Raw genomic sequence first — 24768 nt, forward strand, 5'->3', positions numbered from 1 at the left:
GCAAAACAGCCACTGTGACTTTGCGATCAGTACTCCCTAGAGCACAGGCTTTGATTGATCTAGAGCAGAGTTTTTCAGACTGGAGGTGGTGTGACCCATTGGTAAGTTGAAAAAAACAATTCAGTTGGACACTTATGCAACACTGTGTTACACTCTGTGTGTGAGCACGTATAGATGTATATATAAGTGGTATGTGTATGTGTGTATATATAAACAGATATATATCCCAGAAAACAAGAAAGTGAAATTTAAGTTTTAATCACATATGTGTATGTAGGTTTCTGTATTTGTAGTCTATAATATAATATTAAATGCCTTTCTTACTGTCAAAAGAGGTTGAAAGCCACTGATCTAGAGTGGAAGTTGGCAAGCTGTGGTTCACAAGCCACCTCTGACTCCCTGCCTGCTGTTTGTATGGATAGCAAACTAAGTATGACTTTTACATTTTTAAATGTTTGGAAAAAAATCAAAAGAATATTTCATGACATGTGAAAATTGAATTTCAGTGTCCGTCAGGTAGTATTGGAACGGAGCCCGACCTGTTCAGGTATTGTCTGTGGCTGCTTTTGCAAGAGTTGAGCAGATGCAACAGACATTTTATGGCCCATAAAGCCTAAAGTATTTGCTACCTTTTTGGAAAAAGGTTACTGACCCTGATCTAGAGGAGTCACTTTTATGATCATTTTTTTCAAGTCTGTCCATCTGTTTAATTTGGTTTGTGGAAGAAATAGGGAAACTATCTGACAGGATTGGAGTATGGTAATTTGGGGGTTGTAGGGGACACCGCGGCTGCTCCCCACATCCCTTGGGATGCCCTGTCCTGTCTTGTGTGGGCCTCCTCTGGTATCTGTGGGTTCCGGTGGCCCGCGCCGGCAGCTTTCTGCAGGTACTTGCCTTTGTGCTTCTGGAGCGGGTTTGCCGGCCTGCGCAGGAGCTGGAGGCACCCAGGCTTTTCAGCTCTTCCAAGCAGGCCCTTGGCCAAAATGCAAGGGTGTGGAATGCTAATTATCTTGCCTCAAGTCATGAGGACAAAACTGTGAAGGGCCACTGTCATTCCAGGGGTGCCCTGTGGGATCAGGCAGACGTTCTCCCCCTTCAGACTTAGCCAGAATGACACTCTCTCGTGTGGTTTCTCTCCCTTCTCTGTCCTGGAGCATTTTTTTTTTAATGTTTTATTTATTTCTGAGAGAGAGAGAGAGAGAGAGACAGCATGAACAGGGGAGGATCAGAGAGAGGGAGACACAGAATCTGAAACAGGCTCCAGGCTCTGAGCTGGCTGTCAGCACAGAGCCCGACGTGGGGCTCGAACCCACAAACTGTGAGATCATGACCTGAGCTGAAGTCGGACGCTTAACCGACTGAGTCACTCAGGCGCCACTGTCCTGGAGCATTTCTTAACAGCGGGGGCCATACAAATCCAAATCACCGAGTTGTCTTCTGGGGATCCCAGCCTCAAAGAGGGGGTAGAGGAAGAAGTTTATAAAAGGCAACTATTTGACAAAACTCTGGTTCAGCATGTGTAACCGACCTCTCCTGCTGAAGGTGGACCCTTTGTGTGCTCTTGGTTTTTCAGGAAGGGGAAAGGTGGTTTTCTCACTGAAGATGAATTTGCAATGTGCTGTAATTGCAAAGAGCTCTGGGATAAGTCAAGAGAACTGGATTCTAATTCCAACTGATCCACTGGGCAAACATGAATCTCTGTAAGCCTCATTCTACCCCACTTAATAAATAGACTAGCCAATTTTTAAAGATTTCCTCAAACTTTCTGAGTCTCGTTGTGAAGTGGGTGGCTAAAACCATCTTCCTGATGCTGACTAATACTAATCGAGCCATCTAGCCCACAAAGTAGGCTAGGCTCCAAAACTTCAGGCTGAAGTCTGCATATTACCCATGCAGTGGAGGTGCTAGCCCTGTAATCCCCAGGTGAGCACCCACAGTGCAGCAGAGCTCCCCAGGGGTCCAGGGCTCCCTCAATCACAACCTAGACTTCAACAGCCGGTTAGTAGCACTCAAGACTTTGCTTTCATAGTGTGGAGCCACTGTGTGTGGTTTTAGGCTTTAAAACTATGAAGTCTCTCCTTCCCCCCACCCCGCTCCCTAGTCTCAGCCTGGACTCTGGCACCAAATCTTCGGTCTGTGAGTCTTTTCTGCCCTGGTTAGGCTCCATCGCTGGCCATTTTTGCATCAGTTCTTTCAGGGTACCAAAGCTCCTACCTGTGAGACAAGAGCATCTCTCACAGGCAAACCCTGAAAAGGAAAACCTTGAAAAGGAAACAGGGAGCATAGGGTGGGGTGGTAAGAAGGTACATGACTGTAAGATGGCACCACTTCGTTTTTATCTTGCTCATTAAAAAACTTTAGGTAGGGCGCCTGGGTGGTTCAGTCAGTTAAGTGTCTAACTTCAGTTCAGGTCGTGATCTCATAGTTTGTGAGTTCAAGACCCACGTCGGGCTTTGTGCTGACAGCTCAGAGCCTGGAGCCTGCTTTGGATTCTGTGTCTCCCTCTCTTTCGCTGCCCCTCCCCTATTCATGCTCTGTCTCTATCTCAAAAATAAGTCAACATTTAAAAATTTTTTAAAAATTGAGACAACACAGAAGAATATAAAGTATTTCTTCAACCAGGTCTAAGGACCCCTAGGGATTCTGCACATGTTTTCTGAGGCCTGTTTGTTCTTTACATAAAATTATTTGTCATTGTATTCATTCATTTGGATAGTCATCTTAGCAATTAAATATGAAAACACCATCACCTAGATTCTAGAAGATGATCACATGCAACATAAATCTAAATCTCGCTTTTTATCATCTTTGTTTTCATTTGTGCTTATAATCTTTAGGAGCCAAGTGATAGCATATTACCTTTTTGATTTTTTCCACAACAAAATCACCTTTATCATTTACTTTTAAGCTTAGATAAATAATCATAATAATTTAAAAATATTCCAAGAATACACAAAAGGGGAAGAAAAGTAATAAATAACTCAAAATCATACCACTCATGTTATAAACATTGTGACCATTCTTTCCGGATTTTTAACATTTTATGAGTTAGAGCATATGCCTCACTGCCATAGGATTGCAGGTCCCAAAGTCAAAGATGGTAACTGTCACCTATATGATGAATTCTTTTCTACTTATCAAGATAAAACTTCCCTTTGGCTATTATAATTTGCACTTGAGTGACATTTTCATATACGAAGGCATAAGTTTAAAAAATTATTTAATAAACTGAAAATTCTAGGTGAAAGCCTGAAAAATTAACATAATTAAAATGATTATATGTGTCAATAAAATTAACATAAAATAAACTAATGTGCTACTCTTTAAACGTTTTTCTTTAAATTTCAGTTAGTTAACGTACAGTGTAATATCAGTTTCAAGTGTCCAATATAGTGATTCAACACTTTCATACAACACCTGGTGCTCATCACAAGTGTACTCCTTATTCCCATCACCTGTTTTACCCAAAACAGTAATGTACTAACTAATGAAGAGTGATGAAAAAAAAGACCAAAAGCAGACTTAACATGGAGATGGTGTATTTGGGCTACCTGAAAGCCATTGGACATTGTACTGGTAATCATTTCAACATTTCACTTGCAGACAGATAGCAAAGAAGATAAGAAATCTTGAATTGGGGTAGTTTTCTAAATGATATAAAAGACTTATTGCCGGTTTTTATCACTTTCTTTCCCAACTTTGTGAAATCTGTGTTGAAACTGCATTTTAAAAACTATCTATAAAATATAGAGCAAGGGCACCTGGGTAGCTCAGTAGGTTAAGTGTTTAACTCTTGCCTTGGCTCAGGTCATGATCTCACAGTTTGTGAGTTGGAGCCCTGCATTGGGCTCCACGCTGACAGTGTAGAGCCTGTTTGGGGTTCTCTTTCTCTTTCTCTCTTTACCCCTTCCCAACTCACGCTGTCCCTGTCTCTCTCAAAAGAAATAAATTAATTTAAAAAACAGAGCAGAGTCAGATATTATTTTCTTGTTCCCCCAAATATTTGATGCTTTTTAAAAAGTTATAATAATAACCTCACTTTTAAGGGAATAAATCAGTTAAGAGTTGTCAAGTGTTGACAAGAAATAACACATGTTAATGAGAGTGTGGAGAAAAAAGAACTTGGGCGCACTGCTGGTGGGAATGCAAGTTAGTGCAACCACTGTGGAAAATAGAATGCAGTTTCCTTAAAAAATTAAAAATAGAAATACCATATGACCCAGTAATGGAATTACCCAAACAAAATGAAAGCACTAATTTGAAAAGATATACACACCCCTGTGTTTATTGTAGCATTATTTACAATAGCCAAGATATGGATGCCACCCAATTGTCTATCAATAGTTGAATGGATAAAGAAGTTGTGGTATATATATATAAACCAGAATATTACTCAGCCATAACAAAGAATGAAATCTTGCCATTTGCAACAACATGGATGGACCCAGAGGGAATAATGCTAAGTGAAATAAGTCAGACACAGAAAGACAAATGCCATATGATTTTACCTATATGTGAAATTTAAGAAACAAGAGAATGAACAAAGAAAAAAGAGACAAACCAAAAACCAGACTTAAATACAGAGAATAAACTGGTGGCTGCCAGAAGGGAGGTGGGTTGGGGGATGGGTGAAATAGATAAAGGGGATTAGGAGGCACAAACTTTCAGTTACACAATAAATAAGTCATGGAGGTGGAAAGAGTAGCACAGGGAATATAGTGAATAGGATTGTGACAATGTTATTTGGTGACAGATGGTGACTACACTTATTGTGGTGGACACTGAGTAATATATAGAATTGTTGAATCATTATGTTGTATATCTGAAACTAATAGAACACTGTATAGTAATTATATTTCAATGAAAAGTTTTACAAAGAAAAATTAGTTCTCAAATGTCATATCATTAAAATTGATCCATAGTTTTGGAGTTTTGGTAAAATGTGGTCTGAGAATCTTGAATTTCAAACACAGACATGAAGGTTTTTATATTTTTACAGCATAATAGCAATACAAAGAGTATTATCAAAGTCAAATGCAAAAAGATGTAATTTAGACCTGTACCTGAGGTATCTCTTTCTACAATTATATTTCATCAGAGATCTCACCTCAGCACAACAACAACATCTCTAAGTTTGAGTTTAATTATATAGATTTTTTTGGCATTTAATTTATAAATTGCCTTCGGGTTTATACTAATGCTATAAGGTTATACGATCCCCTAGTTGATGCGAAAAGCACCAAAAGTATACTGGTTTCCATACTTGCACCTATTGTAAGTAAAAATTAGGGTTAAAAATGTTAATAGTGAATATCCAAAGAACGATTTCCCTTTAAGGAATCCACATATTACTTGAATTTGAGGAATCCTGGTGTAAGGGTAAACAACTATATTTTGTTCCTGTTGCACGCATATATGTATATGTAATATACTTATATAGCCTTTTTATATCATGACATACTCAATATAATGCATATACATATATAGCCCTTTATATCAATGAAATCTTCTTCATACATGCTGTTCTATATCTTGAATTGTTACTTACTGTCACAGACCTCCTTCTTTTTAATGACTGTAAAGTATTCCATTATATGACTGGTTAGCAAGTCCTAATTAGGATATGTTTGTTATTTCCAGATTTCAAACTCTTCTAAGGAAAGTTGTGATGAACATCATTGTGCATTTTGTAAACCTGTGTAGGGTAATTTGATAGGAATGGATTTGTGGATTCAAAGTTGGGCGCGTTTTTGATAGATATTGCCCAATCGCTTTCCAAAAAGGCTATCTGAATTTTCTATCCCACCCACAGGGTAGAAGTTGGGCCACATTTTCATCAACACAGAGTGTCACAGAACTTTCAAATCTCTGGAAATCTGATGGTTAAGAAGAATTGTGAGTAAATTGACTTGACAGTATTTTCTGTTTCAAATGTACATAGATGCTACTGGGATTGTTCAAATGCAAAATCCTTTGAAAGTGTTATTGCATTAATTTATCATTATGCGTTTTCTCAGTAATAGCTACTTAAACCACTATCATGCAGAAGTTTATGATTTTATTTCTTTCAAAAAAGAGTGCTCATAGTAAAATATGTTTGGAAGGCTGCAATTATTTGGAGCTCTTGTCTACATGAGAAAACTACCCAATATAATGCAAAGAAAATGCGAGCAAGTCTTGGGATGGTACAGCTCTGACGGCTGCCCTTTTGCTCTGTCTAGACACAAATCTCACCTAGGCAGCCCTGGATTCAGAAGGGTCCCCAGGAAAGATGGGGTTCTTCTCATCTTTTTTTTTTTTTTAAGTGAGGAAGAAAGATATCCTTTGTCTTTTTTGTTCAAGTTCCAATGTCTTAATTTCCACTATTGTGGAATCACCCTAAGTAGACAATACCTTTAAAAAAATACAGCCTAGCCCATGTACCCTGGTGATACAGAAGCATGCTCGGTTTGTGCCAATGCACTTGAAGTTGTTTGATGGCAGGCTATGAGCCCACTCTATCCTTGCATCACCCAGTGCCTGGCAGAATTCCTGGCATGCAAGCAAATGAGTGAATAAATTTTATGATGAGCATCCTTGTACATTCTGTAAACCTGTGCAGGGTGACATGCTTTCTAATACCTTTATCATTCTTTTTTTTTTAATTTATTTATTCTGAGAGACAGACAGACAGAGAGACAGAGACAGAGACAGAGCATGCAAAGGGGGGGGGAGGGGCAGAGAGAGAGGAGAGAGAAACCCAAGCAGTCTCCGCACTGATGCAGGGCTTGAACTAACAAACTATGATATTATGACCTGAACCAAAACCAAGAGTTGGAAGCGTCACCAGCTGAGCCAACCAGGTGCCCCATAATACTTTTAAATTTGTCCATATTTTTAAAATGTTTTATTTATTTTTGAGAGAGAGAGAGACAAAGAGAACATGAGCAGAGGAGGGGCGGGGGGGACAGAGGATCCAAACTGGGCTCTGTGCTGAGAGCAGACAGCCCAACATGGGGCCTGAACTCATGAACCGTGATTTCATGACCTGAGCTGAAGTCAGATTCTTAACTAACTGAGCCACCCAGGGGCCCCTGTCATTCTCACTCTTAATTGGCTATTAGCTTTTAGAGAAATCCTCTTAGAAACAACTGGTATAAGTGTTTCTGATATAGGCGTTTGTTGGAATTGGTGATGAAATATTTAAAAAGACAAGTATAAATTCTCTCCAAAAACACAATTGACTTCTTAAAAATGAAGCTTCCTATTGCAAGTGCAGAATAGTCCCTCCTCCCCTGGGTCAGCTGAAACTATTCCAAAGAGAAAGTTTACATTTCTTTAGTGTGTGGGGACTTGTTTAACCACCATTACCAATTCACCTAGTTACCTTTAGAGACGAAAGTTATGATTACTAACAACAACTCTGTTACTGAGTGACTTGATCATATCAAATATCAGATTTCTGACTATCTGGAAAGCTCCACAGATTAGGGGACAAAAATACAAAGCAAATCTAACAGTGGTCAATAAGAGAAGTCTCTCTGAAGTATTATCTGACTTCTCTTACTCCTCACTTCCTGTAACTTTTTTTTAATTGAAATATAATTCACATACCATAAAGTTCACCCTTTAAAGTGTACTATTCAGTAGTTTTCAGTGTTTTTACCCATCCCCACAAATTCCAGAATATTTTCATCACCCCAAAACCAAATCCTTATATTCCAGCCCCTGGCTATCACAAATCTACCTTGATCTTCTACTTACCCCTAGTTGATAGTGACTGTAGCCTTGAGGAGGCAGTAGCCATTAGCATCGCAGGCCTTGCGAGAAATCTGTCTCCCAAGATGGTTTTCTCTTTCTACCACCATCAGTAAATGCTATTGACCAAGCACAGACATCCCCGAGAATTCTCCATAGGGCTATTATTCTTTGTCATATATATATATATGTCATATATGTCACTATATATATATATATATAGTACGTGCTTGTGTGTGTGTGACTGGAGAAGGAGTACCCGAGGAGCACGTGCAATACTGCCTTTGCTGAAGTGGAGTATTGATTGTCATGGATGGCTGAAGATCACATTCTCTCAAAGACATAAAACAGCAGGGCAATTTCTTTTAGAGTTAAACAAAGACATTGGCCATCACAGAGTCCAAGATTGGACCTTAAATTTGTTAACGTAATACAAAACTCTTAACTTGCTGACAATTTGTGTCTGGCATCTTGTCTGGAAGTGGAGCACGGTGACTCAGGAAAGAGCTACAGAGGAAGATGTGAGAAGAAAAGCAGCCTTGAAATCCAGGAGTTGCTATGGCACCCACAGCTAGGTCTTGTTCTTTTGTTAAACATAAACAGTTTCACAGAACCCTAAAAGCAGACAAGGCCATTCTCTGACCATGATGGATCAAGACAAAGACCAGAATACTCTGTGATTATGTCTGAACATGGACTAAACATGAATGTTGCTCAGACCACAAAGATGGCCCAACATCCTCCTTCCCTGGCTATGAGGAGTGAGTGCTCCTTCCTTACCAACCCTAGTTTAGCTTCTGTTCATTTCTCTCACCTTTTAGATAAGACTTATTAAAATGTCAAATCACAGAATTACCTTTGATTTCACACAGCATCTAATCCAGAGCAAGGCTCTACTTCCTTGACCCTCCTCAAAATCAAATAATGCAAGCCAAATCCTATTCATAAGTCCTTTCTAATATCTCTTGCTGAGAGATTCCCCCAGTTCTCCTTCACTGAAACAAGTAATAGAACCCAACCTGTTCATCTACAGATGTGTTCCTCTTGGTCTTTGGCTGAAGGACACTGACAGGGAGAGAGGTCATCTTCTACAAGGATGATTTCAGGGGACCATACCAGGGCTCCTACCTGAAACTATTTCACCTACTTACCTGCCACAGGTAATACCTGAAATTCCACCATGAGAATGCTATTCTTTAGGTCAAAACTTTAATGGCTATTAGAGCAGAAATGCTCTTAGAAGAGAGAATAACCTGAGCAACACTCAGTGATAGATGTTTGACTTTGAGCAAGACCTTCCGTATTTCATTTACTCTTTAAATTTCCTCACATTTGGCCCTTTGAAATTAGGACACATCCTATGATTCATGATGTCTTAAATTCTCTGAGACATAGTGATACTTCTGATCATCAGTTTCCTCAGTTGTGAGTTCTAGTGGTAGGTTAAACACTATTTTCCAAACCTCAGTTATTTGCAAAAAACTCTCACAGTTTTTGCTATATGCATGTGCTACAGTAATGATATTCATACCATATATGTCTTTACAGCAATTCACTTTGAAAATTTATGTAAGTGTATATTTCTCCTCGTAATAATATCTATGAAATCCTAAGCAACATATGCTAGTTACAGCGCTCTCTAAAACATATTAATAAATATATACAACTATAAAAAATTATAAAATGGTTGTTCCTGTTCCATCTAAACCCACCTCACTTACCCCGCAGTGGTGGCTGTACCAGGACTGGACACCCTGAACTGGCTGACTCCTTGATGTCTTCCTGTCCCTCTGTTTGGTAGTTTCTGTGGTTCTGAGAGGGACCTAGTCTATCCCCCAAAGTTAATAATCTAAGGGACAAGACTGACGTGAACAAATAGAAGAAAAGATACAATCATACACATTTTTCAACACAAAAATAGGTCCTTTTAACTAACTTTATGGCTTTTAAGTACGGATAATTGTGTTGGAGTCCCCAAAGCTTTTTACTGGCAAAAACATCAGATCTCTTGATACCCAGAAACACACATGAAGGATTTCAGATGTGACCTTTGTTTCAAGTAATCTGAGGGAGGATTTTGTCTGGAAAATAAAGCAGTTTGGTTTTGAGGAGTCTGGGAAAGCCTCTTGGAGGAGAAAAGATTTTAGATCTTATACCAACTCTTTCTCTTTTTTTTTTTTTTGTTTTATTTATTTCTAGGAGAGAGAGAGAGAGAGACAGCGTGAGCAGGGGAGGGTCAGAGAGAGAGGGAGTCACAGACTGAAACAGGCTCCAGGCTCCGAGCTGGCAGTCAGCACAGAGCCCGACGCGGGGCTCGAACCCACGAACCGCGAGATCATGACCTAAGCGAAAGCCGGACGCTTAACCGACTAAGCCACCCAGGCGCCCCTCTTTCTCTTATTACCAACAGCCAGAGGGCCTCTAAGCTCGTCCTGCGCTCCGTATGTTTGGTGGACATTGGCATGGCCGGGGGCTTGTTAGCAATGCAGGTTCCCGGGTCCTAACTGCAATCCCGCTGAACTGGAATCTGCACTTTTCCTGATCCAGGATGATTTGTATGCACAGTAACTTGGAGAAGGGCTGCCCTAAAGCCACCCAAGCTCACCTCAGCCACTGCTTATCTGCAAATGGTCCTCCAGTGACATATCCCAAGCCAGGTAGCAAGGAAAAGCCAGAGATCCCTGACATATGAGATATATTATATTCATGTGTTTCCCTCTACCATCTTTGAGGGACACCACATTACACAGCAGACTTAGGAAGCGAACATTTATTTTATTAAGGGGTAAAATAAACATCAGTTAAACTAACATCAAAACCCCAAGCCATAACTTGTGGTTTTTCAGCCGACTGAGGCTAAGAAGAAGATTCAAATAGCCCTCATTTTCTTCCTTCTTCTGCCCACCCTCACCATCTCTCTCTCCTGTACTTACTGGCTCAGAACCCATCTGTCCTCCATCGCAGGGTTACAAGCCTCAGTGAGAACCCCTAACGTAATAAAGTTCTATATAAAAGAAATCTATTCACATGAAAAAGAAAATGTTATTTTTCACTTGGGGAAGGCACAGACATTTCCATGAGAAAGCATTTTCTCTGGAAAGCATTACCCCAGAGGACTCCTTCACTGATCATAGGATTCCTAGTCCTTCCTTCATTCATTCAGACAAGGACTCAACAACTATTTGCCGAGTGAATGAGTGAAGTAATTTCCCCTCATGGGCAATGGCTTAGAAGACCTCCTTTCCCTCTTAGCCTCTTTGGAAACTGGATTTTTGCCAAAGGACATTTGATAGCAAGTTTTCTGCCACCCCATCAAAAGAATTAGATCAAAAGCATTTTAAAAACTTTTAGTGACTAAGCAGAAATTGTTTATTAAGAAGGCCAAATGAAATGAGCCAGTCAGAAAATAAATAGCCAGTGGCTACACAGATTCTTTTGAAGTGAGCTACACTCTAATATTTAGAAATGAGAGAAAATTGTTTAACTTTTAGTGTATTCAATTTCTTTATTCTGAGGTGCCCATTCTGAACCTAAAATAATATAGCCGGGTCTAATACTGGCAGTGTTATATTTCTGTGCCATATTTCATCAACATATTCAAAAGTTTTCCCAATGAGCCTCTCAGCGTTTTCTCTTAGCAGTGATAAAATATCATTGTTTGAATATTATCTCATGTAATTATATATGATAATGAACATTGATATATCCATATGAATAAGAGCACAGTCATTTATTTCAGCTTAAATTTCCCTCAATATGGATATTTTGCCAAGCACATTTCAAATCCTAAATACTACCGTGCTTTACTTTTCTCCAGGAACTTTCTAGCAAGAGGAAGAGTGAAAAGGAGTAACCAACCGTTGTGTCCCTAAACTGTGCCAGTTAGTCTGCTGGGAGCCTGGTAAGGAAAAAAGGTGAACAAAATATTAGAATAAAATATATTATGGGTGGGCTAGTATGTGCCGGGTATTGTTTAGACTCGGAGTGCCTAAGGCAGAAGTTGTAATGTAATAGTTCTCAGTGCTGGTTGTAGAGTAGAATCAACTAGAGTCTTTAAAATATATATAGTATAAAAATATGATATAGACCCTGTTGCCAGACATTCTGATACAATTCATTGAGGTAGGGCTGAATACACCGAGTTGTTGTTGTGTTTTTAACTCTCTAGATGATCTGGGCCAAGGTTGAGAACCACTGCTCTGAAACATGTGTATTGTAACATTATAATAATATCATCCAAATGTAAATCAGAGTGGTAAATTTATTGAGATTTCAGTGTAAATAATAGATACAACTTTTCTTTTTTAATGATTTTTCGAAACATGGGCCAGGACTTTTATCTCCAATACCTATAAGTGTAAAACAAATAAATGTGTGTTAAAGATCTTAACGTTGATGATTGGAAAGCTTCTTGAAACCATACTCATGCTGCCTGGCCTAGCTCAAGCACTTAGCACATGTTTTTAAATTTAATTTTAATTTTAATTTATTTTTAATGTTTTCTTTGGAGAAGGGGGCAGGGGCAGAGAAAGAGGGAGACAGAGGATCCAAAAAGGACTCTGTGCTGACAACAGAGAGCCCAATGCGGGGCTCAGACTCACAAACCGCAAGATCGTGACCTGAGCTGAAGTCAGATACTTAACCGACTGAGCCATCCAGGTGCCCCTTAATACATGTTTATTAAATGGAAAAAAAAAAAAAAAGAAAAAGAAAAAGTTTCAGTTAATACAGGAATGATGATGAGGTGGCATGGTACCACGTTACTTCCTAGAAACAAGGAAGACAGAAACTGCTGGCCCCAATGTCTCTAGCTGTATGGAACTTCTACTGCCCATGTCCTCAGCAGCAAATGAAGAGCATGAGTTCTTTGCCACAGATGGACTAGAGAGCCCTAGCCCATTTCTTGGACCCTCCCCTGCTTCATCTGGGCTCCTCATTGCCAGACCCAAGTTGGGATCAGTCAGGGAGATCAGGTAGGGAGTGCTCAGTGGGGGGATTAGACGGGACATTAGTTAGCACCACTGGTGAAGAAAGAGCTCCACAGAGTTTGGTAGCTAGTAAGTGAATTCTGCTGTGAGAGTATCTCTTTTCCTTTCTTACTTGGAGTCAAACATTTGTCCTTTTACAAATTCTTCCCTCATTGATATGACTACGGTGGGCTTGAGCTCTCAAGCACTGAATGAGATTCATAAGATCAAGAGATATTATGCTGTACATGGTCTCTAAGATATGTTTAAATGTCACCTTCTATGAAAGAGTCCTTTGAACCATTTGTGGTGGCAGAATCTATGTAATATACCTGGCTGTCTTAGTACATACTAGGTAAGACATATCACATGTATTGTTCCCAGAGGAGCATCCCACTACTTTATAACATTTTATTGCAGAGATTTGGATACATTGAGAATTGAATTGTTTGTGAAACCCATAATACTATACAGGACATGTTCTAACACTGTCAGCTCCTTTGGTGGATATTAGTCCTTCCCCCAAATACCAGTATGATAAAGAACTGTTATCTACTTGACACTAATATTCATATCTGCTGTGTGAGGCTCTATGTAGGGTATTCTAGGAGGAGGTCACAGGCTGCAGCATTATTCATTGAAAATATAATTAGAGTTTCCAAGTGTCACACCTGGGAAGATACTATCTCAAATGGAAGAATCCATTGTTTCTTAGACTGCAAAGAGCAACCACTGGGGATACACACAAGGACAGAAAGAATTTTGTCAGAATTCTGGGAGCCCTGACTATACACAGATCTGTTCCATGATACCATCTGGAAAGGAAATTAGTCGAGGGTTCACTTCTGGATGGTGCAATCATAGGAAAATTCTATGGACAAACTAAACAACCTCTTTTTAGCTTTTGCCTCCTTGCTTAGTCCATCTCTCACAAATGCTCTTACCTAAAACTTTATTTGTGTTCTTGATGACACTTAAAAATACGGAGTGCCTGGGTCGCTCAGTTGCTTAAGTATTTGACTCTTGATTTTTGCTCAGGTCATGATCTCACAGCTTGTGAGTTCCAGTCCTGTGTAAGGCTCTGAGCTGACAGTGTGGAGCCTGCTTGGGATCCTCTTTTTCCCTCTCTCTCTCTGCCCCTCCCTTGCTTGCATTCTCTTTCTCTCTCAAAATAAATAAATAAACTTAAAAAATACACCTAGTTTCTAGAATGAGGTAGAAAATAAATATGTATCTATACTGAACACCTTGTAAAAATACATAGATCCAAAAATCTCATTCCTTGAAGATTATTTGTTATTATAGCTCATCCCATTTCACCTGCAGATTGCCTCTTTTTTTTTTTTTTTAGATTGCCTCTTTATCAACTTATCTTCTACCACAGTTCTTTATCCCTTCCTCTTGTCACTTTCTCTTACTGTTCCAGCATCTCCAAAACTTTCAACCATTTACCAAACCAAATTTCCCCTCTCCCCCACTGATATGGGAATAGTTATGATGAAGAAAAATATATAAGGTGTCAGTCATACTGTCTCTATTTTCCTAACAAATCCTTTCTGGGATTTGTTATATATAGTATTTGTATAAAATACTAACCATATAGTCCATAGTTTGATCTTTTTTGCTGTTGTTTCATTTCACATTCCTTCAATTTCTGTTTCTTTACTACAAGGAGATGACTACAATCACCAAGGGAAATGTGCCTGACAATTAGAGTTGGACACTAGAGTGAATATAATAGTTCGCTAGAGCTACTGTAAACAAAGTACCACAAACTGGGTAGCTTAAACAACTGAACATTATTTGTCATAGTTCTGAGAGTTAGAGATTCTAGATCAAGATGTTGGCAGGGGCGCAAGGGTGGCTCAGTTGGTTAAGTTTCTGACTTCGGCTCAGGTCATGATCTCATGGTTAGTGACTTTGAGCCCTGCGTCGGGCTCTGTGCTGACAGCTCAGAGCCCGGAGCTTGCTTCAAATTCTGTGTCTGCCTCTCTCTCTGCCCCTCCCCTGCTCATGCTCTCTCTCTGCCAAAAATAAATAAAAACTTGAAAAAAATAAAAGTAAAAAATAAATTAAAAATTAAAAAAAGATGTTGGCAGAATTGGTTGCTTCTAATGGCTGTGAAATCTGGTTCATGTCTCTCTTCTAGTTTCTGGTGCTTTGCTGGTAATCTTTGGTGTTCCTTTGGCTTGTAGAAGCATCACCCCAATCTCTGCTTTCATCCTTAGATGCCATCTTGCGTGTGTGTCTATTTCCAAATTTCTTCTTTTTATAAGGACACAATCATATAGAGTCCATCTGACTCATTTTAACTTGATTACCTCTGTAAAAGCCCTCTTACTAAATAAGGCTACATTCTGAGATACTGGGGGTGAGGACTTCACATTTTGAGGAATTGAAGCAATTGAACCCTTAAAATAGGGGATTACTTTTCTGTGTTGTGTATGGCTGGACTGGGCTATGCCTTCCTTCCTCAACAGCAGACGTGACTAGACAATGGACAGTTATTCCTGCTTTCATTCTGCCTTTTGACTACATGACATTGGTCTCACTCGGTATCATCCTTCAAAGGAAATAGTCATTAGTGGAGAGAGTGAAAATAGTGACTTTTAAAGATTTTAAAGAACCTGCCCATCATCCCTAGGGGAGACAAAAACCTCATTCATATTCCCCACATCCTTGTTCCTGCCCCATCTCAGCCCTCCTCACTCCCAATTCCTTCTTCCAAGCTGCAACTCCATCTGACCCTCAGAAGTCTCTGGCTTAAGCCACACTACCTGCTGCTGTGCAGAAACCCAAAGAAACAGCTTAGCTGGGTCTCTTGCTCAAACAGCAGAACAGCTGAGCCTTCCTGCTGCGAACGCTTTGTCCCTCCCAGCCTTTACCACAGGGAAAGGCCTTCACTGAACCAGAAATCAGCAACAGACTTATCAGTGAGTAAAGAGGTCAGTGGGATGAGCTGAGAATGCCACACCTGGGGAGCGGTGGGTGGACATGTTTAAATGAAAATAAATAGAAGAGTCCATGTGGCCATCCCAAAAATCCTGGAAGTTTTTGTTCATTTTCCCAGCACCCGTGATGTTTCCTGTTGACCTCCTCCTTCTGGAGAGAGCATATCCCTTGGCCATCTCTCAGGCCTAGGAGAACAAAGCTGCAAAGCAGTGGGGTGGCTCAGATAGTTCTGTTTTGGTTTTTCTAATAGAAAAGCTAACGCTTTGCTCACAACGCAACCATCTGCAATCTTTGTGTTCTTCTCAATTGTTGACATCAACCAAAATAAGAGGTACTTTTGCCTCAGGGAAACTTGTAAGCTGAGTTATAGAGACTGGGAATCATCTCCTAATACTTCAGGGTATTAGACCTTCCAGAAAGGTGATTACAAGGGGAATCAGAAAGATAAAGAAGAGATGAAAGAGGGAGAATATCTTTTGATTGAAAAGATTCTGGGAAAGGGCTTACGTGGGTGTGGAGGAAAAGGTGACCATTTTGAACCTTTTAACACCTCTGTGACTTAGCCTCACTGTTTCTTTTTAAACTTGCCAAGTCAGGAAAATAGTCTTGCCTCACAGGCGAACATTAAGTTGAGATGACACGGAATTACAATAGTTTTGCCTCGATGGGTCACTTAGAGGCAAATTCTCCCACCTATTTCCATGGAAATATCTCATTATAGTTTTGATTCAAAAACAGGAAAGGAATGGACAAGAAAGTGAGAGACCATCAAAGGTAGGAAAGAGGAGCACCTGGGTGGCTCAGTCAGTTAAGCGGCTGACTTCGGCTCAAGTCATCATCTTATGGTTTGTGAGTTCAAGCCCCACGTCAAGCTCTGTGCTGATGGCTTGGAGCCTGGAGCCTGCTTCACATTCTGTGTCTCTTTCTCTGCTTCTCCCCCACTCACACTCTGTCTCTCTCTCAAAAATAAACATAAAAAAATTTTTTAAATGTTTTAAAAACGTGAGAAAAGAAAAAGTAGCTGCTTAGAGCCCAAGCGTGCCTGTGTGCAGACCTTGCCTTAGTCTGAGGCACCAGGCTGGCCAGAGTGGGGCTGAGACATCCTGCCTGGTCTTCATCACACACTGCTCTGGTCTCACGCTCCTAATCCAGACTCAGTCTCTTCTAAAAGTGTGTTTCTGTGCATCTGCACATGCATGTTCACGGATTGACAGGGAGACTTCATTATTGTTCCGGTGGGGGAGATGAGGAACAAAAAAGACTTTCTTTGATGACTACGGCTCGACTTGAGTGCCTCCGCCTCTCCGAATGCTGTTCTCTTTCGGCGCTGTAACTCTTCCAGCACTGTCCTCTCTCCCCACATGAAGGAGAGGCAGGGAACATGTCTTTTGTTTCTCTTTCATGATCAGAGGCTCCACAATGCTGAGCAGATAGTAGATAATTAAACGTTTTATTAACTGGATTTCCACTCTGGCTAAACAGTCAACTTGTATTAGACCAGCTCTACTAAACACAACTAGAATAGCTGGGTTTTTTTTTTTTTTTTAAGTTTATTTACTTATTTTAGGGGGCTGTGCGGAGAGAGTGGGAAGAAGAGAGAATCCCAAGCAGGCTCCGCACTGCCAGCACAGAGCCCGATGCAGGACTTGAACTTACGAAACGTGAGATCATGACGTGAGCCAAAACCAAGAGGGGTTCGAACTCGTGAACCATGAGATGATGACCTGAGCTGAAACCAAGAGTCAGGCATTTCACAGATCCAGATGTGTCTGGAATAGTTTGGTTTTTAAAAAGATCCATCTGTTTAAAGGCACAGTGTTACCACAGCAGGCAGAATTTAGAGGCACAGTCCTGGAGAGAAAGGAAATGCACGCAGAGGAGAGCCAGCATGGGGCTCCTTCTCTGCTTCGGGTACTTGCTGAATCCTAGGAGGGATGGGGCTCAGAGCTGAGGATACAATCAGAGAGGGATAGCTGATCAATTCATTATCACTAAAGCTGGGGAAAACCCCTCCCCCTCAAAACAAATGTTCTTAGGACTCTAAGAATAATTTTTTTTAAAGGGTTGGCTAAGAAACAGAGAAGCCAAGCAGTCTCATAAGGTTGAGAAGATGAAAACTGGGGCTGTGGGCTCATCAAAGAGAAGGAGTGTAGGTAAATGCTTGAGGCTCACAGTTGTGATCCCTGAAGGGCTGCACCAGGGAGGAAGGAAGAATGGGGAAGAGTGCTGTTGTCAGCAACACTACAGCCCAGTTCCGTTCAGATCTGGATTCAGGTGAGCAGCCCTATCTATTCTAACTGCCTTCCGGAGGCAAAAGCAGATCCATTCTGGAGGAAGATAGCATCGTCTGAAACTGCTATACTTTCTCATATAGTTAGTTGTTTAATGATATTTATCTTTATATACCTCCTATACACTTAGCTTTCAAATCCTCTTGGTAAGGCATGGAAAAGGTATCGAGAGGCAGAAACCTTGGCCTCTAGGTCTGTTTCCTTGTTTACAGGGTGAGACAGGTTTATCCAGCTTTGAAATTCTCCATGTCTATGTGTGAAACTGGACTCTGCCCCACCCTGCTTGTATTGCCTCCTATTTTTGTTAAAGTTTATTCATTTTTCAGACACACAGAGAGACAAAGCATGAGTGGGAGAGAGGCAGAGAGAAGGAGACACAGAATCTGAAGCAGGCTCCAGGCTCTGAGCTGTCAGCACAGAGTCTGAGGCAGGGCTTGGACACTTAACTGAGCCACCCAGGTGCCCCTGTATTGCCTCCAATTTTAACTACTTTTTATTCACCCCATTCTTTGAGGAGGATTCCTACCTAGGGTTCTGGGAATGACTGAATAGGGGATACCCAACACACATATACCCAGAGCCACATATACTCACCACCCAGGGAGGTAAGACAAGACACTGCAAGCCATGCAGGGCCAAGCATGGGCTGTACTTGAGAACAGAGCAGATCAGGAATCAGGGCTATGGGAAGCAGGCTTTGTGGTATCAAGATGGAGAAATGACTCCTGGCTCCCATGGGAAGATGTGATTGGTCTGTTTGAAATGCTCCATAGGCTAGTAGGGAAATGGAACTCACTTCTCAGGGTTAAGCAGGAGCTGTGCCTGGTCCCCTTGGCAAGAGAATCTTACCTGTGGGAACGGAGTGGGGGAGGGGAACTTGTAAATAGGCCATTTGAGACTCTCATGATTTTACCAATTGTCAAGTCAGCACCTAATACTGAGCCTTCATTTTGGGCCTTACATCACACCTCCCAAGGGAGAAGGCCATATACCTGTACCCAGTGCCCAGCTTCTCCGCCACTGTCTTGACTTTTCACTTATCCCTACATCTCATACTCCTTTCTTGCATGCTATGGCTCTCACCAGACTTTGGGTCCTTATCACCTCCTGTCTGTTGTGATAACATCATGTAACATTTCTCTGCCTCTGTTTTTTTCCCTGATTGAATCTGTTCTTGTCACAGCTGACATATTAGTCTTCACAAGATACTACTTTAACCACATCGGCTCCCAGCAGCTTCCCACAACCCTTTGATAGCTCCCTACGGGGAACTTGTGATTTGGGCTTCCCCAGGTGGTGTGAAAATGCAACAACGGCCAGCACAATGGTAGGCCAACTGAGCTGACTGTGATGCACTGGTCTTGGAGAGCTGATTCTCCGACTTTGGCTTAGAGGAAAAAATGCCTGCCTCCATGTTGCTACTTTCTAAACATGATCACATAATCAAACTTAAGTAAAGGAGCACCTGGGTGGCTCAGTCGGTTAAGCATCAACTTCAGCTCAGGTCATGATCTCACTGATGGTGTGGAGCCTGGAGCCTGTGTGGGATTCTGTGCCTTCCTCTCTCTCTGCAACACCCCTCCTCCCCGCTGCGCTTGTGCTCTCTCACTCTTTCTTTCAAAAATAAGTAAATAAACTTAACATTTTTTAAAAAGTACAGTTAGTGCCAATTTTCTTAGTGACATCGTTTTCAGTAAAATAGGTAATCTTGGTTATAAGAATATGCTTTTTACTTATCAGAGTCAAAAGGAGCTCTTTTTTCTTTTGGAGGAGAGGAATACTTTTTATTTTTCATTTTTTAAAGTTTATTTAAAATTTTTTAAATGTTTATTTATTCGTGTGTGTGTATGAGAGAGAGAGAGAAAGTTAGAGGATGGGGGAGGGGCAGAGAGAGTGAGGGAGACACAGAAACTAAAGCAGGCTCCAGGCTCTGAGCTCTCAGCACAGAGCCCAATGCAGGGCTTCAACCCACAAACTGTGAGATCATGACCTGAGCTGAAGTCTGCAGCTTAACCGACTGAGCCACCCAGGCACCCCTGAAGTTTATTTTGAGAGAGAGAGAGAGACAGAGAGAGAGAGAGACAGAGAGAGAGAGAGCAGGGGAGGGGCAGACAGAGAGGTAAGGAGAGAATCCCAAGCAGGCTCTGAGCTATTAGCACAGAGCCCGATGTGGGGCTCGAACTCACCAACTGTGAGATCATGACCTGAGCCTAAACTAAGAGGCAGGCACTTAACCAACTGAGCCACCCAGACACCCTATTTTTCATTTCTAAAAAGTAAACTCTACCCCCAATATAGGCCTTGAACTCATGGCCCTGACTGAGCCAGCCAGATGCCCCAAAAGGAGCTATTTTCACTTTTGAATGATTAAAAAGAATATGGTTATAACCTTTTAAAATTTGTTCTGAGTTGATTCTTTTCAAGAAAAGATTGGGGAAGATAGGCCCATAGAACTCCCCTAGGACCCAGCAGTAGCACTGCTAGGAATTTATCCAAGGGATACAGGAGTGCTGATGCATAGGGGCACATGTACCCCAATGTTCATAGCAGCACTCTCCACAATAGCTAAAACATGGAAAGAGCCTAAGTGTCCATCACCAGACAAATGGATCAAAAAGATGTGGTTTATCTATACCATGGAATACTACATGGCAATGAGAAAGAATGAAATCTGGCCACGTGTAGCAACATGGATGGACCTTGAGGGGGTTATGCTGAGCGAAATAAGTCAGGCAGGGAAAGACAAATACCATATGTTTGCACGTATAGGAGGCTTAGGAGGAACTTAACAGAGGACTGTGGGGGAGGAGAAGGGGGGAAGTATTGGGGGAGAGGGACAGAGGCAAACCATGAAAGACTCTTGAATACAGAGAACAAACTGAGGACTGATGGGTGTGGGGGGGGAGGGGGAGATGGGCATGGAGGAGGGCACTTGTGGGGATGAGCACCGGGTGTTATGTGGAAACCAACTTGACAATAAACTATTTGTGAAAAAAAAAAAAAAGACTTTCATTTTTTTCTGCTTACTCCCTGGATGCACTGCCTATCACTTGGACCCCAGCACCTATCCACAGGAACCCCATTACATAAATTCATTACTCATTCATCTGGCTTGCTTTTATTTAAATGGGATGTATTTTTTACAAATTTTTAATGTTTTATTTATGAATGTATTTTTTAAGAGTAATTTTAGGTTCATAGAAAAATTGAACAGAAAGTATAGGAGTTCCTGTATGTGCCCAACCCCCACACATGGGCAACCTCCCCTGCTGTGTTCGTCCTGCCCCACAGTGGCACATTTGTTACAACAGATGAAACTGCATTGACACATCACCATCACCTAAAGTCCACAGTTTCCATTAGGGTCCATGCTTGGTGTTTTAGGTTCTATGGATTGGACAAAAATGTATAATGACATATATCTACGATTGTAGTATCATACAGAATAGTTTCACTGTCCTAAAAAAATTCTCTGTGCTCTGCCTATCCATTCTTCCCTCCCCACTAACCCTTGGAAGTCACTGATCTTTTTACTGTCTGCAGAGTTCGGCCTTTTCCAGAATGTCCTAAGTTGGAATAATGCTGTAGGTAGCCTTTACAGTATGGCTTCTCTCACTGCATTTAAGTGTCCTCCATGCCTTTGAAGGGCTTGATATCTCATTTCTTTTTAGTAATATTTCATTGTCTGGATGAACCCTAATTTATCCATTCACCTACTGAAGGACGTCTTAGTTACTTCAAAGTTTTAGCAATTAAAAATAAAACTAGGGGCTCCTGGGTGGCTCAGTTGGCTAAGAGTCTGACTCTTGATTTCAGTTTAGGTCATGATCTCACAGTTCATGAGACTGAGCCCCACATTGCGCTCTATGCTAGAGCTTGCTTGGGATTCTCTCTCTCCTTCTCTTTCTGCCCTTCCCCTCTCTTCTCTCATTCTCTCTCTCTCTCTCTCTCTCAAAACAAATAATAAACTTAAGAAGAAAAGAAATTATTCAGTTAGCTCCTACAAGCATTTATAGAGTAGTATGTATACTCAATGTTAGGGCGATAATGGAGTGATTCAGAGGACTGCCTGCCCTCAGGACAGCTTGCATGCTATGTAGAGAGCCCATGACGACTATAACATCCATATAACAATAAACGTACTAGATGTCAAGCTCTGTACTTGGCATTTCATTTAATCCACACAATGACCCAGCAAGGACATTTGATAGAACGGGGAATTGAGGCTTAGGCAGATTAAAGGAAAGCCTTCCCCAACTGAACCACAAAGACTTGAAGTACATTTGGGACAACCTGGACCTACCCCTCCATCCATTTGTTGATGTCCATAGGAAGCTACTCCCTAAGGTCCAAGACTGTGTCTTCTATTACTTTCCTTCTAAGCCAAGGGCAGTTTCAAGAATGCATTGGAAAAGCTCCTTCCTGGGACTACACACACACACACACACACACACACACACACACACACGCACGCACACCACAAAAAGCACAACAGGCCTCTTATCCTAGCAAGAAACTTGATGCCTTCCTGGAAACTGTTTGGTGTCCCTGAATATGAGCAAGATAAAGATATGTAGCCAAGAATGACTACCCACCTTAGGAGGTGAAGGAAAGAAGGGAAGTCATTATGAGCCCTTGGGGCAGCAGACTGCAGCATTTAGCCAATACCTGCCCCAAAAGCTTTCTGTGACAAGACATTCAGAGGTCCTCTGACTTTTAAAAAGGGTGGGTAGGGAAAGTCAGAAAAAGAATAACCACCACAATAAAATAACAAAGCACTAAAGCAAATCAACAAGAAGAAATTAATAAAAATACAAAGAGAAATTAATGAACGGAAAACAGTAAAACTAATAGAAATAAATTCAAAAGCTGATTATTTAATACAAAAATACATTACTAATTAGTAATCTATACTCCTACTTGTCAGGGATGGTCTAGCTAATGTCACTGCTGAATGTCCAAGTACGCCAACAGGAACAACATTGAGTTCCTAATAAAACACCATCCCTCATGGGGACCAACTAACCATCCAGTGGTAAGCTGGTTGTATTGGACTCCTTCCATCCTTCAAGGGTCAGTGATTTCCCTTGACTGGAATGGTCATATATTACATATTTTGATTTATCTTTACAACATCCCTATCCATCCACTATCCTTTCAATGTTTCACCCACTAAGAGAATCCTGTAGAGTATCACAAAGGATCGAGGGCCTCACTTTACAGCCAGGGAGGCATGTTGTGGGCACATCAGGGGATCCACTGATCCCATTACCCACCATTCCACCCAGAAGTTGTCAGCCTGATCAAATAATGGGGATGACTTAATGCTGAGTTGTCTTGGAAATACCATCTTCTAGGATGCAGTATGCACCTTAACGATAATGACCATTATGAAGGACTGCGTCCACAGTAGGTAGAATTCATGAGTCCAGAAGTCAAGGGATAGGGGGAGGGGTGGGGAAGAAGGCTGTACTCACCATCACTCCCAGTGATTCACCTGGAAATTTTATGCTTATAGATCCTGCAACTCTGTCTGGCTGTTTAGAGGTCCTGGCTCCCAGAGGGAGAAATCCTTCCACTAGAAGTCACAAAAAAGTCTTATTCAACATTAAGCTATGACTGTTGCTCGTTCACTTTGAGCTCTTTGAATAGACAGACGAGCAGCAAGCAGAGGCATTACTCTCTTGGCAGGGGTACAGGAGGGGAGGACTGCTTTCACACAATGCGGCAGGCTGGATTATGTTTGACACCCAGTAATCCACCAGATACCTCTTGATACTCCTTTGACCAATTACAATGGTAAATCAACAAGTACAGCCAGTCTGGCAACCACAGACTCAGAGAGCTTAGGGCTGAGGATCCTCATTCTCCGCAAGAGGATAGCCACCGACACTAGGATAGGTGCTAGCTGAGGCTAAGGAAAATTGAGAATAAGTGGTAGACAATGAGGATCAGTTGTTTCAAGATCAGCTTTAGCTGTGGGGGCTGTAATTCGTGTTACTAACCTTATTTTAAGTTCCCACAGAGAGCTGAAGAATCCTAGGGAACATGTTTCAAATGAGATGTTTCTTATACCAAAAAGCAGATTTTAGTGCACAAGGGATGGACTGTAGTGCACTGGCTAGCATCCCCCTTCAGGGCCGAGGCACTCACTGCACCAGCTGCTCTAGGAGTATTGTTTGCCAGAGGCTTGGCTCTCAGTTGAGTCTCTCCCCAAGAGTTGTCCTTAGCTGAAGGCAGGTATCTGGCCTACAGTTATAGTAATGTCCCTTGCTGGTCAGCCAGGATCTGATTGACATGAGGGTCCAGAAAGCTCCCTTGACTCAATTTGAGGAGGCCGCCCCAGCTTTAACGCTGAGGCCTTAGTTGTGATTGCATCACAATACAACTTCTCTGTCACCCTGTTTCCCCCATGTCCCTACAGTGTTGTTCCAGAGAGCACATTCCAACAATCCACCTGCACACAAATCTCCACCTTGGTTTCCGTTTCCTAGGAAACCCAACTCACAACACTAGCAATTGGACATTTTAGAAGCTGATTCCACCTGCTCTTTGTGAATACCCACAAAAGGGAAGCTGAGGGTGGGGGGGGTGCAGAAAGGTGACAGGGGAATCTCAGAGATACCCCCTTGCATCCTTGGCTCCTGGTTGGCTCTTCAGAGCAATAGCAGCAGCAGGAGTGAAACCAGGAGTTCTACAGGCTCAGACATTTCCCTTCTTCTCTCAATGGTTCTCCCAGAGTCTAAAGCCAGAGGACTTGTCTCATTGCTCTTTTGTGCTGGTTATTCTGCCTTTCCTGACATCCTTGAGAGGCCTCCTGT

General features: G+C 41.5%; 1 long non-coding RNA gene across 3 annotated transcripts in view; it reads right to left on the reverse strand.

The window, feature by feature from the left end:
• LOC120240010 overlaps positions 1 to 24285 on the reverse strand; it is a 39386-nt gene extending 15101 nt beyond the window's left edge. For all 3 annotated transcript variants that reach the window (XR_005530559.1, XR_005530558.1, XR_005530557.1), the window contains exons 1-3: positions 23953 to 24285; positions 23425 to 23525; positions 9459 to 9586 (exon numbers count right to left, since the gene is read on the reverse strand). This is a non-coding gene — a long non-coding RNA (uncharacterized LOC120240010). The remainder of the gene's footprint in view (positions 1 to 9458; positions 9587 to 23424; positions 23526 to 23952) is intronic.
• Positions 24286 to 24768: the final 483 nt, after the last annotated feature.

The sequence above is a fragment of the Hyaena hyaena genome, unplaced genomic scaffold, assembly GCF_003009895.1.
Source record: "Hyaena hyaena isolate Hyena2069 unplaced genomic scaffold, ASM300989v1 scaffold_246, whole genome shotgun sequence".
Classification (NCBI taxonomy): Eukaryota; Metazoa; Chordata; class Mammalia; order Carnivora; family Hyaenidae; genus Hyaena; species Hyaena hyaena.